Source organism: Heliangelus exortis, chromosome 6 (assembly GCF_036169615.1).
Source record: "Heliangelus exortis chromosome 6, bHelExo1.hap1, whole genome shotgun sequence".
Taxonomy (NCBI): Eukaryota; Metazoa; Chordata; class Aves; order Apodiformes; family Trochilidae; genus Heliangelus; species Heliangelus exortis.
In genome coordinates, this window is record NC_092427.1 from 15,689,395 (window position 1) to 15,704,317 (window position 14,923).

Consider the following 14,923-nt stretch of genomic DNA (forward strand, 5'->3'; position numbering starts at 1 on the left):
GGGAGGTGTGCCTGCCCATATCAGGGGGGTTGGAACTGTGTGATCTTTAAGGTCCTTTCCAACCCAGTCCATTCTGTGATTCTGCAATGACTCTGTTGTGATCGGAGGTTGGGCATGGAGTGCAGAGTAAATGCTGCAACCGCAGTGCAGCTGTAAATGCCTCCATTAGCCCCAAGTAAGCCTTGTCACACAAGAGAGATTATTAGCTTAGAAGTAATCCCATACTGGTATGGGGCTTCAGGCCAGCACTGCTGCTGTCCCATCCACTGCAGAGCTTTAAAGCTTTAATGAGTGATAATGAAGGGAGACAAGGGGAATGATGGAAAAGGGATGGAAAAGGGCAGCAGAAAGCACTTGTGGCTCTGCTTCTCTGCACCTTTCCCACCCAGTGCTCTCTGAGCAGACAGTGATGCACCACATTCTCCACTCCTGGGGCTAGGCAGATGCTGGGACAGCAGATGCCACTTGCTTTCCATCACTGGTAGTAATCCCTCCACATCCCTCCTGGAGGTGGCACCCTGCAGAGAGCAGGTGTCTCTTGGGGGTTGGGGTTATCTTTCTGGATTTAGAATGAGGATGATAGTTGCTCATGGAAGATAAATTCTTTCATTTCTGTGGCAGTGAGAACGCCACTGAGATGCTGTGCCAGGGGTAGCTCTTCAGCAGGAAGTGCTGGGTTGTTAGAAATACTCAGATAAAAGAACTTGTCACTGCATAAGTCAAGGCAGCATCACAGGTTAGCTGTGGGACTGAATACCTGCAGTGGGACTGAACACTTACAGCTCTAATATTGGGACTTAATAAATGTTGAATGCTCAACATGGCAAACGTGACCTTCCTGTAAAGATTTGTGTGCAGTTATCTAGGGTTTGAAATCGTGACCCGATGAGGGTTTGTGTAATCCTAAATGGTCCATTGGGAAGACTGAACCTCTTTGTCCTCTGGACCTGTTTCTGTCCCAGATGGTGTGGCTGCTTATGGCCCTTTCTTTGCACTGCCGAGACAGGGAAATTTGCACCAGTTTGGGTCTTTTTTATTTTGTCCCAGACTAAGAAGCTGGACATTGCTCATCAGGTCTCACATCCATAACTTCAGATCGTTCAGGCTTTCCTTCTGGGAGGCTGTTTGTCCAAGTAACCATTCCTCCCCATGGCACAGGGTAACCAAGTTTCTCTGTCCCGTGCTTCAGTTTCCATTGCTCCTGGCCCTTCCACCTCCCCCTTGCTGGTGTTGTTTTCCTGTTCCTGAAGGCCTTGCAGACCCTTTGCCCCATCGCCCTTGCTCCGACAGCCCATTTGACACTTCCTCAGGGCTTCCTTTCTGATAGGGGCTTTCCTTCTGGTCACCACGGGATGCCCATCTCCTTTTTCTTCTTGCAGCTCTCCCTTTCTGCTTTCTTGTGGCTTTCTGCCCTGCTCTCCCTTGCCTGTTTCCTGGCAGCTTATCTTCCTTTCTTCCGTTCATTGTCCCCCGTTCCTGCAGCTGGAGCGGGAGCCTCCCGCCACCGGCTGATGGGTACCAGGGGTGTTCTCTCCCTCCCGTCAGCTTCTGTCCTCTTCCAAGATGTTTAACAGCCAGACTTGGCTGGGAAACCAAACTGCAGTGCCCAAGAGCTCTTGGTGCATTGTTGACTCCTCGGCTGCCATCACAATTTGATGGCATATTTCTCCCCTCACCCCAAACTGCCAAGAAATGGAAGTGTTGGAGTGAGAGCTCTGGCTTCTCCTTGCTGCGTGGGTGGATGCAGTGTTCTTCCTAGCTTTGCCCCTGGAAATGACTGCATCTGAAACTAGAGTGAAACAAAACATCCCCAGCCCCCAAGCAGCTGATACTTAATATTTCAGGCTGTGCAACTGTTTAGTTGCTAAATATTCCAGCTCAGGGCTCACAGCTTGGCAATGGAGAGCTGGGGGTCATTGGGCTGCCCTAAATACCCCAGTGTGAGAAGCCCCTTGAGAGGTATCTTAATACTGAGAGGCCCATTGCCCAGGGTGGCCAGTTTCTCCTCCACCACAGAACACAGCACAAAATGTTCTTAAAGAATGAAAAAAAGATGTTAGTGTTTGCCAGTTGAATTTCAGTCTGTGGTTTAAGCACATTCATCCTTGTTTAATGTCACCGTGTGCCTGCAGCTGGCAGGATAGACAACTATGGAGAGGACTGGGGGGGCCCTTCATGCTCCAAGTTCTGCAGCAGAGAGGTTCCCAGCCAGCCAGCCAGCATCTGATTGCTGTTCAGTGTATCAGCTGGGTCCCAAAGTATTGTCATGCCTTCCAGATATTTCTGGGAGTGATTTGGAAAGCCAAGAAGTGCAGTTTTACCTTAAATGGCTCTGAAGATCAGTCAGGCTTTTGGTCCTTCCTCTGCTTAAAATCACATAATAAATGGGAAGCAAATGCTGATGCCCACATTCCAGCCAACATTATCCTGAAAACAGGTTAACTCAAAGGTCTTTAATCCTTGAATGTTCATGCTGAATCCCTGGTAACCCTCCCTTATCCCATGTAAAGTCACTGTTAATTCGCAGAAGACTGGCTCCCTTCAGCTAAAATTCTTTTTATCTTTTGATGTCATTCCCTGTGCTTTGCATTTCCATCTTTCTAAGAATTCAGATGTCTCTGGAGCTTGGTTTACATTTGTAACTGAGGCTTTCTGAGGGCTTCTGGGGAATATGCTTGATGAGGCAAATAGGTTTCACAGGGCTCTGCTGTGCCAGCCTGTGTGCTGGGAGGTAGGGGCTTTCTCATCATGCCCTGTCCTGTGGGACCAGCCAGATGTTTGTCTGCTGGGAAGTTCATTTGTCTTCCTGGGGCACTGCTTTTTGGAGAGGGGGAAACTGCTCTCTCAATGGGATGAACAGAAATAATGGGAAGACTCCAATCACCAGCTATACAAGACTAGATGAGGATCCTATGTGCTTTCTGGCTTTTATTTTACAAGAAATAAAGGCTGTAAATTATTGCCTGTCCAAACACCACTTGGGCATGTCTAAATCACTGCTGGAGAGGAAAGCCACCTTATCCTGCTGCTCTATCATAGCTGACAAGTGATACTAAGTCCTGTGGCACTCTGTGTAACCAGCAGCTAAGAACTTCACCAATCTAAAAATCAAATCCTGAAGTCAGCCTGAAGCTTTTTTTTTCTGCTTCTGCTGACTGACCAGAATGTATCTGAAATTCAGTGTGTTTTTTCAATGTTGCAGTCTCAGCAAGGAAGGAGTTAACCTTTTCTGCCTGGGAGCAAGGACATTCTTGCAGACATTTTTGCAGGGTTAGGGGGTTGGATCAACCTTGGGGAGTTAATTCATACCTGCTAGAAGGATACACATTGTTGCTAATACATTTGCCAAAGAGCCTTTCCAAAGGAGCCAGGGGACACATCATTGCATTCAACTGGATTTCAGAGTATTTTGTTCCTGGAAGGTTGAGAGGAAAAGGTAAATGTCAGGGTATTTCTTTCTTTGCCAGCATGTTCTTGGAAAACCTCTTTAGCAAGTTCTCCATCCATGCTCCCTCCCTGACCAAGAGTCTCATTCCTCCCCTCAGGGCTCTCTGAATTCATCCTTCACCAAAGAGTGTCCAGTGACCTTGCAGGCTCTGAAGCAGTTTCCCCCCTCCCTTGTTGCCATCTCTGCGTTCCACCAGCACTTCGTATCTCTCCCCTTCGTTCCACCACCTCCACTACATTTTTGTTCAGGGATGCATCTTCCCCATTGCAGCTCTTGTCCTCTCTTGGACATTTCTCTCTGTGGCTATTCCCCAGCCGTGCAGGATCCCTCCTCTGCCCTCTGCAGCTGTAATCCACAGCTGGATTTCAGCTTCTGCTCCTCTGCTCCAGTCACAGCTGCTCCATGGACATTGGCAGCCCCAGCAGGAATTCCCACCAGGACATGGTGGGGAGGTCAACAAATGCTACTAAAGCTGGGAACTGGAAATATAACCCCATTTGTGCTGCCTCATGTCTCTCCAAGGCTGCTGAGCCTGGTAAATCCTGTACTATATGGAGCTGGAAGCAAATGTGGCAGGGAGGCCAGGGTGGGTATGACCACAGGCTGGGAAAATCAACTGTGGCCAGGAGGAAAAGCCTGGCAAATGCCCTTTGTCTGTCTCTTAGAGGAGCTGAGGTGCATAAATGCCTTACCCTTTGATGTGGCTAAAGAGTTTCATGTAAAAAAAAATAATTTCCTTTCACCTTTCTGATTAGGAAAAAAAAACCACCCTACAATGCACATTTTGCACAGGAATTACCTTGCTGTACCTCAGATCCTGTAGGTGAGGTCACCATCACTGCTGTATTCCTAATCATTTTAAGCTTATTTTTACCTCCTAGGTGTTTTTAAATCTCTTTGTCTTACAATGTCAAAGCCATGCAGGTTAGAAGCTAACCAGTTCTAGTATCTCTACCCACAGATGTCTTGAAATATCACATTGTGACTTTTGGAAAAGGAATCTACTGAACCTTTGGTGGGAAGTGAATTGTGTATCATTGCCAACCACATGCTTTTGATTTTTTATTGTGGTGTCTGGTTCAGCAAAACACCAGAGGTCCCCTTTGGCTCTGCTGGCACACTTGCAGCTGGCTTGCCCTGCTGACAGATGTTGTTGAACCTGATGTGCTTTACATCTGATTCCTGATGTCTAACAGTGGTTTTTTTCCCTACTTGCATTCTGCTTTTATAAGTAGCCACCTTGGTATCTATTGAAAGGTAATCTCCTTTGCTCACACTTTATAAAACGCTTTTGAAAGGCTATTGCACGTTTTAAAAAGCATTTTGCTAAATCATTGGAGATCAGGAAACTCAGGACTTGGAGTCCAGGGAAGTTGCTGAGCCTACTTTAAGACTTACCCTGTGTTCAGCTCTTTCAGAAGAGAAGCTGATTGCCACCCTGTCAGTGTGTGATTGCCTGTCAGTGTGTGATGGCTTCCACATGCCCTGTATTTTAAAAAGCTTAATCTATCACATCCTAAGAGCGTTTGTTTAGATTCAGAATGCTTCATCTCAGGAGTTCCTGGATATGCTTTGGTAGTGTGTGGAAGTTGGGGGTATGGCACTTCCACCTGAAACTCACCTGATGCAGATCCTTTTCATGCTGCTGTAAATTCCACAGTTTGTGTCAGTCTCCCCTTAAAATACATATTTAGGATGATAGACTTCAGCTTCTTACAGATTTTATTTTATACAAAGCTTTTCAAGACAATTTTCTGCACCAGTTAAGGAATATACTTGGAATCACCCAGTAAAAGAAATGTGCTTGATTGTCTAAGTACTTTTGCCACAGAGCTCTGAGAGTCAAGTTTAGCTCTGAGAGTCAAGTTTATCTGCTTTTTTTTTTTTTTTTAGATAGGAGAAAATTGTGATGTGGTCTGAAATGCTGCAGTCCAATCTGAGGAAACACTGATTCAGATCTGTAAGGGAAGTCTGAGTTTTGCTAATCCATTACTTGAACTGATGTTGACTTTTTTAAAAAAGACAAAGCCTCAGAAGGTTTCTTCCTCACCACCTGAAACAAAAAGTGAGTTTCAGCATTGAAATGGCCACCTAAAAGCTACCCCCTTAAGCTGCACCACCTTAGTGGGGGGCTACCTCCTGCTTCTCCCAAGGATCCCAGGGAACTCTTTAGGAAAATCCCTTCATAATCCTGAAGGCAGCAAAATCTGGTGAAGGCTGAGCTTGTGTGTCACCAAAAGACACACAATATCTCCTGGGGAGAAACCAGGGGGTTGTTGCAATAACAACAGCTGGTGCTGGGAATGGGAGACTTCTTGCTGGAGAGTTAAATTTTCTCCTTACCCTCTGCTGCACAAACTCATGGCCAAACTTTCTTTGGGCATCTCTGCTGACAGCTTGCTCAGCCACGGCAGAGAGCTTACAGGAGTATGGAGGAGCCTGAGGCTTTCACTCATTCTGTGCCAACAGATCATCTCATAGCAAAAAAGTTGGATAAATTAGCATGCTAAAAAAAAACTTTTCTTGATACAAGCATCACTGATTATCTTTGGCTTCCTCTGAGCTTTCTGGATGCTGAGCAGAATGCAAACTTGGAATAGACAGGATCAAGCTCTAAGCCACATACATGCAGGGTTTTGTTATATTTTTAAATAAATATATATATATATGCATTTAGAATTGTAAATTATATGAACTCTGATGAGGTCTTTGTCACATGCTGTACATTTCCCATGTTAAAAATGTGATTTTAAAAATTATTGCTATTGTAATGACAAGAAAAATCTGACAAAACAAAGCCCTTAGCCTCAAAAGGAGACAGTGCTGATTCAAAAGTCAGTAATATCACTTCACTGGGCATCCAATGTGAAAAACAGAAGCTGAATCTAACAGTCTCATTAGATACTAATGCCAGTTCATCAGCAATGGAACTGCTTGCACTTGAGGAAGCTGAATGCTAACAAAGCTCCCTATAAAGAGAAGCATTTTTTTTTTAAATTATGTCTTCGATATTTATAACCATTTCCAGTGAAAATTTTGATGAAATAGAAGAGTATCCAAGCAGTAAAATTTCCCAATGCTGAGATGAGCTAGTACCAAGGAAGATCATCTCAAAATAAAACATAATTGGATAGCAAGAGAGTGTTGTATTGAAATGCTAGTAAATTGGATACTTTTTGTGGGTAGGGGTTAGCTTTTTTGCTTGGCAAACTTAACTGATGTTCTCCCAAACAGGGAGGCAGCCTGGGATTAGGGATTGAACACTTCCTCCTCCCTGGAAATGGCTGGATGGGATTTGGAGCAGCCTGGTCTAGTGGGAGGTGGAGAGGTGTTTGGAACTGGATGATCTTTAAGGTCCCTTCCAGCCCAAACCAGTCTGTGATTTGATGTTTCTGTGATTTCTGGCAGCAGCTTCCCAGGTGATGGTTTAGGACCCTCAGGGCTCAGTGCTGTTTAGTTTGCCTTAGCAAGAAAAAAGTGCTTTTTTAGCTTAAATGTGTTTCAAATACAATGGCTGCAGTTTGCTAAAATATTTTCTGTTAATTTAACCAGGATTTTGACAGTAATTTGGATTTTGGGGTGTATGCTAACTTCTGCCAGCATGATGGTGTTCCCTGGTGGCTCCTAGCAGCTGTCCATAAAATCCTGACCAGGTCATTTTTTCCAGGTGGGTCAGTTTAGCCGGGCCACGTGGGTGCTTTGTGTCCTCAGCACAGGCAGCAGCAGCCACAGTGTTTGCTGATCTGCACACAAAAACTGGAGCACTAGCAAGGTGGGAGGTTTTCCTCTACCCTGATGTCTCAGTCCTAGAAGGCTGTGGGACCTCAGAGGTGATAGGCATGGTCAGCTCTGCCACCAAGAGAGAGGTTACCTGGTAATAGCTTCTGCATGCTTTAAATTCCCAGTTAAATAGCAAATTGGTTGATATGGTAAAGATTATTCAGTTTGTATGTGGTGGGAAGTGTTTTCCATTCATCTCCAGTGAGAATGGAGCCATTGAAATGCTTTTTTTCATTATTTCCAGACTGTCTTAACTATAACAAGCACTTTTTTTTTTTTTTTTTTAAGCTGGTGTTTTGCCTGTGTGTTTGGATGACCAGTACTGGGTATTTCCCCATTTTGCATGTCTGTAAAACAGAGGGATCTGGAAAACTTCAAACCTTGATTTACTACCTGGCTTATGTCCTGCAGTGTCAGACTGGGACCAAGCCCTGGTGACCTTACTGGGAGTATTTATCTGTGTAACACTGTACACTGATGAGCAGCAAAACTGAGCTGTCTTGTCAGTAACCTGCCAGCTCCTGGCACCAATTTCTATGCTGTAAAATTCTTGCAAAGCCAGATATTAAATCTAGGACTCTTCCTGAAATACAGGCTTGCTTTAGGTTACCTGTCCTTCCTGAATATGGCAACTTTAATATTTGCATCCCTTTTCCTAGTGAGAGACAACGCACTTGTCAATAATTCTTAGAAAAGAAAAAAAAAAAAAGGATAAATCAACTTTACGCTGTACCTGCAAAGCATCACACCTAATTAAAGCTGTGCCCCAAGGGAAACCAGGGCTGCAGCTGCTAGCAGCAGTGGAACATAAAATGCCACCATCTGTGGCTCATTCCTGCTCCTCCTGGGAGGCAGGGAAGGGAACGGAGTCATTAGAGGAGTTGGGTAGAAGAGAGCTGCTATGGCAGGGAGTTGGACCTTCTGCAATAACACCCGAGGTGTCAGCTTACCTTGGGATGGAATATACTGAGTAGTTTCTGTTTGCTTTTCGACTGTGCAGTTTAAGGGCTATAATCAGTGGTAAACATCTGCAGGACTGAGAATCCTCTGCTGAAGGAATTGTGAACAATTTGCCAAGCTTGCAAATGTTAGTCCTGAAAGTTACCCAGGAATAAATGCCAGTTCTAGCCCCATAAAAAAGCAGCAGGTTTGGCTGTTTAACGTATTGATTTATTTTTTTAATTTTTTTTCTGTAATTCTCACCTTTTGCAGCAAAAACTGTAGTCAGTGTTAAAGGGGCTGTTGGTGAGCAACTGAGCCAGGGAACCTTATCAGGATGAACTGAAGGTTTTGCTCTAATTTCATGATAATGATTCTTTTTGTGACTGAGACTAGGAAGTTAGAAATATGTAGAATTTGCACTTGGAAAATGGTTTTACCTTTTTAGGGCAAAATCTCTGCTTGGGGTAGGGGACTGCACACTGGTAAATTTAGCAGTAATTCTGGTTGGAGCAAAAGGTATTTCCTAAAAGATACAGATCTCTCTGATTACCCTCAATTTCAGAGCACCATTTTCTGGCTCTTTAAAAAAATCATCTCTAGCTGCCTTTCTGCAAGTGCAAATACTGATTTTTCAGCAAATGCTAGAAGCTTAGCAACTTTCAAAGCCAGCTCTGCATTAACACCTGCCAAGACAACCACCCTGCACTCCTGGGTTTAAGTTTGCACTGATCACTGAGGTGTTTTAGTTGGTGTTGGGACAGTGGATCAGTGTTTCCAGACAGTGGCTGGGGTTTTCTTTTAGTGGGAATCTTAGGGAGAAAAAAGTTTTCTCACAGGAATGTGTTGATGATAGAGAATCACGCTGGAGGTTTTCATGTAGGAGTTTGCTGATAATGAAATGTTTTTTGTGGAGGATTTCATGCAAGAATTTGTTGGTTGTGTTGCCTTACTACAAGAGGAATGATGACTTTAAAGGTACAGGATGGAAAGAAGGATGCTAATATAGAATAGAGCTGATGAAAAATGGACTCTTCATGAGGTGTAGCATGGAGGGCAATGCTGAGGTTGAAATTAGTCAGGAAAAGTGATGAAAAGTAGGCTGAGGAGGACTATGCCTAACTAATGTGTTTCCTAGCATCAGATGTTTATAAGCTTCAACCTCCAAAAATTCAAGACAATGTGAAATCATTGAAGAAAAATCTGGTGTTGAGTCACAGCTTCTATTAAAAAATAGCAAAATATTTTATCTCTCCAGAGAAAAGTTGAGTAAAAGTGGAGCAACAGGGATAGTTAGTATTGAAATTACTTAATTACTGTGAGGCTTTAGGATGGGAAATGATGGGCACCAACATCTCTGGCACAGCTGGTGTTGCACTGCCACAACTGGTACCAGTGCTGTGGACCACAGGAGGTAGTTTAAAGTTCTTTAAGGTTCCCATCACTTAGGTGGGGTTCAGGTCAGGGTCTATAGGAACTGAATAAATGCTAGGAGCTATAATTATAATTATTGCTTCATTTATAATTCCTTTCTATTTAATTTTTGTATATTGAATACAATGGCAGCACTGTGGCAAAATACATTAATGTGTTGGAAGAAGTAAGATTGTGTGTAAGGAGCCATGCAAAAATTAACTTCAGGTAACAACCATCATAGGTGAAATTTTAACCTTCCTCTTAGCTCACAATTATGTCTGTAAAGAGGGAAAAAAAAGTCCTCCAGGCTCTTCAAAATTCAGAGCAGAGTGGGAGATGGTAATGAGAAAGTTGAGAATGCTTTATCTGTTTCATGGGGGAGTCTTTATTGGTGCCTGGCACTGAGAATTTGATTTTTATCTGCAATGCAAAGCATCAGTAATAACATTAATTACGGAGTGAAAGTGAGGAGACAACACAAGGTCTTCAGTGTTACCCAATGGCACCTTGTTCTCTTTTCTCAGAATGCCAGATCTGGGTTACAGGCACTCTTCAGATCATCACCCACAAGGTGAATAAGTTTCATATGAGCCAAGTAGAAGTCATGCCTGTTTAAATACATTCTTGCTCCAGCTTCTTGATTAGTTGTCACTTGTTGACATTCTTGGAACTGTGGGTTGAGTTTTCCAGTCTGCTTTTTTGTTTTTTTCCTGTGCCTCATTTATGTTTGCTTTTTTTTGTTGGTGAGTTTTTTTTTTTACTAATCAAAGTTGGCCATAACAGGAATATTCAGACTTTCACATGCTCAGAAAGGACACAGGTTTCTCTTTTTGTAACTCCCAGAAACATTAATGAAGTCAGCAAGATGCATAATAGAAATGCAACTTTTGAAACCAGTTGAGTAATACATTGGTGAAGAATGCATCTAAATTATTTATTGTGTTGTAATCTCTTCAGAGGAGAATCCAGTGCATAAAACCAGTGCACTACACTTTTCAAAGGTTTATGGAATGCTGTTTGTCTTCCTTCTTTTAATTACATTTTGAAGGATTACTAGGGCCTTGATGTAAGGTGTGTAGAGACTCTCCCTGGCTCAGAGTGGCTTTGAAACCAGGCTGCTGGGCTTAGTGGTGGAGCAGGGCAAGTTGATGAGTGAGCACTTGTTAAGAAAACAAATCTACTTTTAAGCATAGAGATTAAAAATATGCTAACTATGCATTCCCAAATGACCTCATTAAAAGTTCTGCCCTTTGGATAGAAGCAGAAGGACTGTAGGTTATGCTGCAAATGAAATGCTTTGGTTTGGAGGCAAATTTCCCTTTTTTCTTGAACTTTGGAGGAGAATGGCTTTGTGTTTCCTTTCACACGTCTGAATGGCTGCCTCCTCCTACCTGTGTGATTCCTTCTCCAAAGATTGTCTGAGCAGAATCATGTGATGAACCTGATGGGACTATGGACGGATCATCCAAATGGTGACATTTTCATCCGAGTGGTGACTCTTCACAGGCCTCTGGCTCGTGACTTGTGCTTGGCAGAGGTAGGGCAAGGGAGGGGAAAAAATTCCATTGAAGGCTCTTCAGCCCGTTGGTACTGACTGTGCTGTGAGCAGCTCTCTGGAGGGGCTTTCCTTGCCTGTGCTGGTTGTCATGGAAAAACAAGTTACAATAAGGGTTTGCTCCAGCATGGAGAAGAGGAATATTTGTGGTCTTGAAGAAAGGCATTGCTTACCAATCTCTAACCCTGAACATTACTGATGAGTTACTGAGGGAGATAGGGCACATCACAAAATGTCCTTTCTGAAGGGAATTATGAGTCCAGTAGCATGGACTGGTATTACAGAGCAACACTATAAAAGTTCACAGAAGTGTATTTTTCAAATTGAGTTTTGGTGGTTTTTTAATTTTTTTTTCTGTTGTTATATTTATGTTAAGGCAGGAGTTAACTTTTTAAATTTTGCTTTCTTGGTTTCACGAAAGGAGCGGGACTTGACTGGAAGCCAAGGATTTTTGAGCAGTCCCAGGAACTGGGAAATTGTAAATGCAAAAAGCTTCTCATGCTTAATTCCCTTAATTCTTTAAAGAATACTGCAGATATATTCCCACTGGCACTGTGTAAATGGGGTGGAAAAGCCCACTCTCCAGTACCCAACTAGGATGACTTTAGAAATTTGGCGGTAGCTTGGTGCAGAAAGCACCTTTTTTTCTTCCACTGTGTTCTACTGGGTAGGTTCAGGGAGCCATGTGTGTGTAATTCCATCCTCTTCTGTTTGGGTGATGGTGCCCAGAGATGCAGGAACCACCCTTCCAGGGGCATGGGAGGTCCTAGGATGATTTTGGCTTGATTAGTTGGGCTATTAAAGGGGCTAAGTGTCAGCACTTGGTTCTTCTTTCAAGGGAGTGGGCCCTGCAAGGAATTTAAGTGCCACCCCATATTTTGGCTTTTTGTCATTCCCAGACACTTAATAGCTCCATTACCTCCTGTGGTGGTACCCCAGCTGAGCAGATGCAGGATGACAGTGCAGAAACCTAATGGGGAAACAAACATTTGGGTAACCAGCACAATAGGGATTTTGTTAATTACTTTCTGAAGGAAGAAACTGCTTGCTTGTTGTGCAATGTTTCCATCAGAAGTTGTAGAGTTCTGCAGAAGTGGCTGCAGGCTTTGAAGCTGCTGGTGGTCAGCAATCTGTGGCTGGGCAGGCAGTGACTCCTCTGTTGGGAGCCCTGGATCTGCAGGCCTTGGACACCAGAGGAAGGCTCTTGGAGGTGTGGGATGTTCAGAAAATGTGGATTTTCAATATTCAGAAATGTTCTGAATAGTGCTCTGTGTTGTGTAGGGTACAATAAACTTGTGTGGACCTACACTTCTTCAAAACCTGACCTACAGCTGATGAGTTAAGAACTTACCAGCTGCTTGCCATGAGCTAATTCTTTGTAAAGACACTCTCTTTTGTTTTTTGGAAACTCTTACTGATGTCTGAAATGAAGAGAAATATATAATAATTCAGTTTTGGAAACACCACTGTGGGTCATCTAAGTCCATTGAGATCAGGCAGCTCAGGAGGTTCTCCACTGGAGAACATCACATCCCCAAGGATGAAGATTCTGCACTCTGCTCCAGTGTTTGGCCACCCTTGTGGTGAAAATAGTTTTCCTTGTATATATTATTTATGGTTTTATCTGTGGTCTTCTAAGGCCCGACAAAGGCTGTGTTTCCTCTTAATGCTGTTTAACTGCATTTTAACTCGATTAACTGCAGTTTAACTCGATCTGGAACAAACAGTGGGTGTCAATTAGATTCCCAAATATCTTTGCACACAAACTGAAGTTGAAAGAAATAATTTCTTTCAGGTTGAGTCACATAGGAAAGGTCTTTCTTGAGTTTCTGATGTTGCACTCAAACCTGGAAGCCCTTATCCCCCCCAGAAGTAAAGCAACATGAAACTGGGTTGATCTCCTAGAGCTGTGGGGTCCATTGCTAGGAGCTGACTGACATGAACCCCAAAGTCAATTGCCTCTGGTGCACCAGAGAGCTGCAAGAACAGCATTTGGGGTTCCTCTTCCTGCTTTATCCTGAAACACTGCCTGAGATAAGGGTGCAGTGGCCTGAGGCAAGAGTAGTTGATGGAGCTTTATTGTAGGTTCCCCTGAGTGCTGAGAAATGACACAGGCATCAGGAGGAGTTTGTCACCATATGGACGCTGAAGATCTCCATCTTCCCTTACTTACCCAGGCAAGAAAATGGCTTTTTACATTTTTTAAATGTATTTAATACAACCACTGTTTGGAATTCCAGCTGTTCACGCAGAGATAGAAGGTACAATGGGCTCATTGTTACTTTGAAGATAACTTAAGATGCAATTTTGCAGGCAAATAACAGAAACTAAAGAGGAAAGGGGAAAAAAAAGTACTTGTAATCTTAGACTTCCCTCCAGCACTCCCCAGAGGAATTCTGTATCAGGCTGCTGGAACAGCTTCACTCTTGAAGCAGGACACAGAGACACAGAAATCTACTGACCACAGGCTATTCAGGAGTTTGCTTGAAATAGTTACTTAAAAAAATCTGGTGTTAACATTACAGATCCTCTTTGCTTGCTTATCTGCAGCTGCATCTACAGTTTAGTGTGGTATAAATGAAGAGATGTAGATAGGAATGTGTTACAATAACTTACAAGTCTTTAATGGATTAAATGTGAATATTTCTTGTACCACCAGTTCTCCCTCAGTTACTCTGTGCTGGTGTGCTAATGCTCCAAATTTCCTGTTTAATGGTTCTCCTAAATGTAGGAAAACCAGACCTTCAATTCCTGCCTGCTGGCAAAGCTGGAGCACTTGACAGCCATTGTGTCCCTTTCTGAGATGTCACTTCACTCTTTGGGGTGGGCTGTGGATCCCTCTCCTTGATGTTTTTTCTAGCCTAGGAAATGTCCCTGTTTACCTCTGCAAGGTTATGCTTTCCTGCTAAAAGAGATTGTGTGGGGACACTTCCAGCCCTGCTGTAGTTTACCTATAGCCAACAGATGCTTGGGGCTGTAGGTATGAACAGGAATCTTAAAATCATAGAATGTTAGGTTGGAAGGATCCTCAGTGATCACCTGGTCCAACCCTTCTAATATTATTGGTTTTATGTTTATATGAGATGTCTCAGCACCCTGTCAAGCTGAGACTTAAAAGCTTCTAAAGTAGAGGAATCTACCTCTTCCCCTGGGATACCATTCCAATGCCTGACTGTCCTCAAAGTGAAAAATTTTCCTCTTGTATTCAAATTGAATCTCCCCAGGAGCAACTTGTGCCCATTGCGCCTTGTCTTGTCCATGTGAGTCCTTGTAAATAGGGAGTCTCCATCTTCTTTGTAGCCCCCTTTATGTACTGAAACACTCTAATAAGGTCTCCCCTGAGCCTTCTTAAGGCTGAACAGGCCCAGTTTTCTCAGCCTCTCCTTGTATGGCCAGTGCTCCAGTCCTCTGATCTAGTCTTCTGATCCTCATGGCTCTTCACTGGACCCTCTCCAGCCTGTCCACATCCTTTCTGTACAGAGAGGATGCAATACTCCAGATGTGACAAGTGCTTTATGGTCTCTATTCCTTGGGAACTGCCAGTGACAGCATCCCTGTGGGCAAGGAGGCTCAAAGTATGGGCCAGCCCTTGCTTTTTGCCTCCTCTCCTGAAGCTGGAAGGACTGGTTCAATGTGTCAGCATACATCAAGGGCACCAAGCACCCCAAAGGGTGTATGTCTGTCTCTTCTTGAAGTTTCTGTCTTGGTTTCATTCCTGCACTGTGAAGGCTGGCAGGAACTTCAAGTGAGGGTGATGCAGCTGCTTATCCCCCCCATGCCAGTAT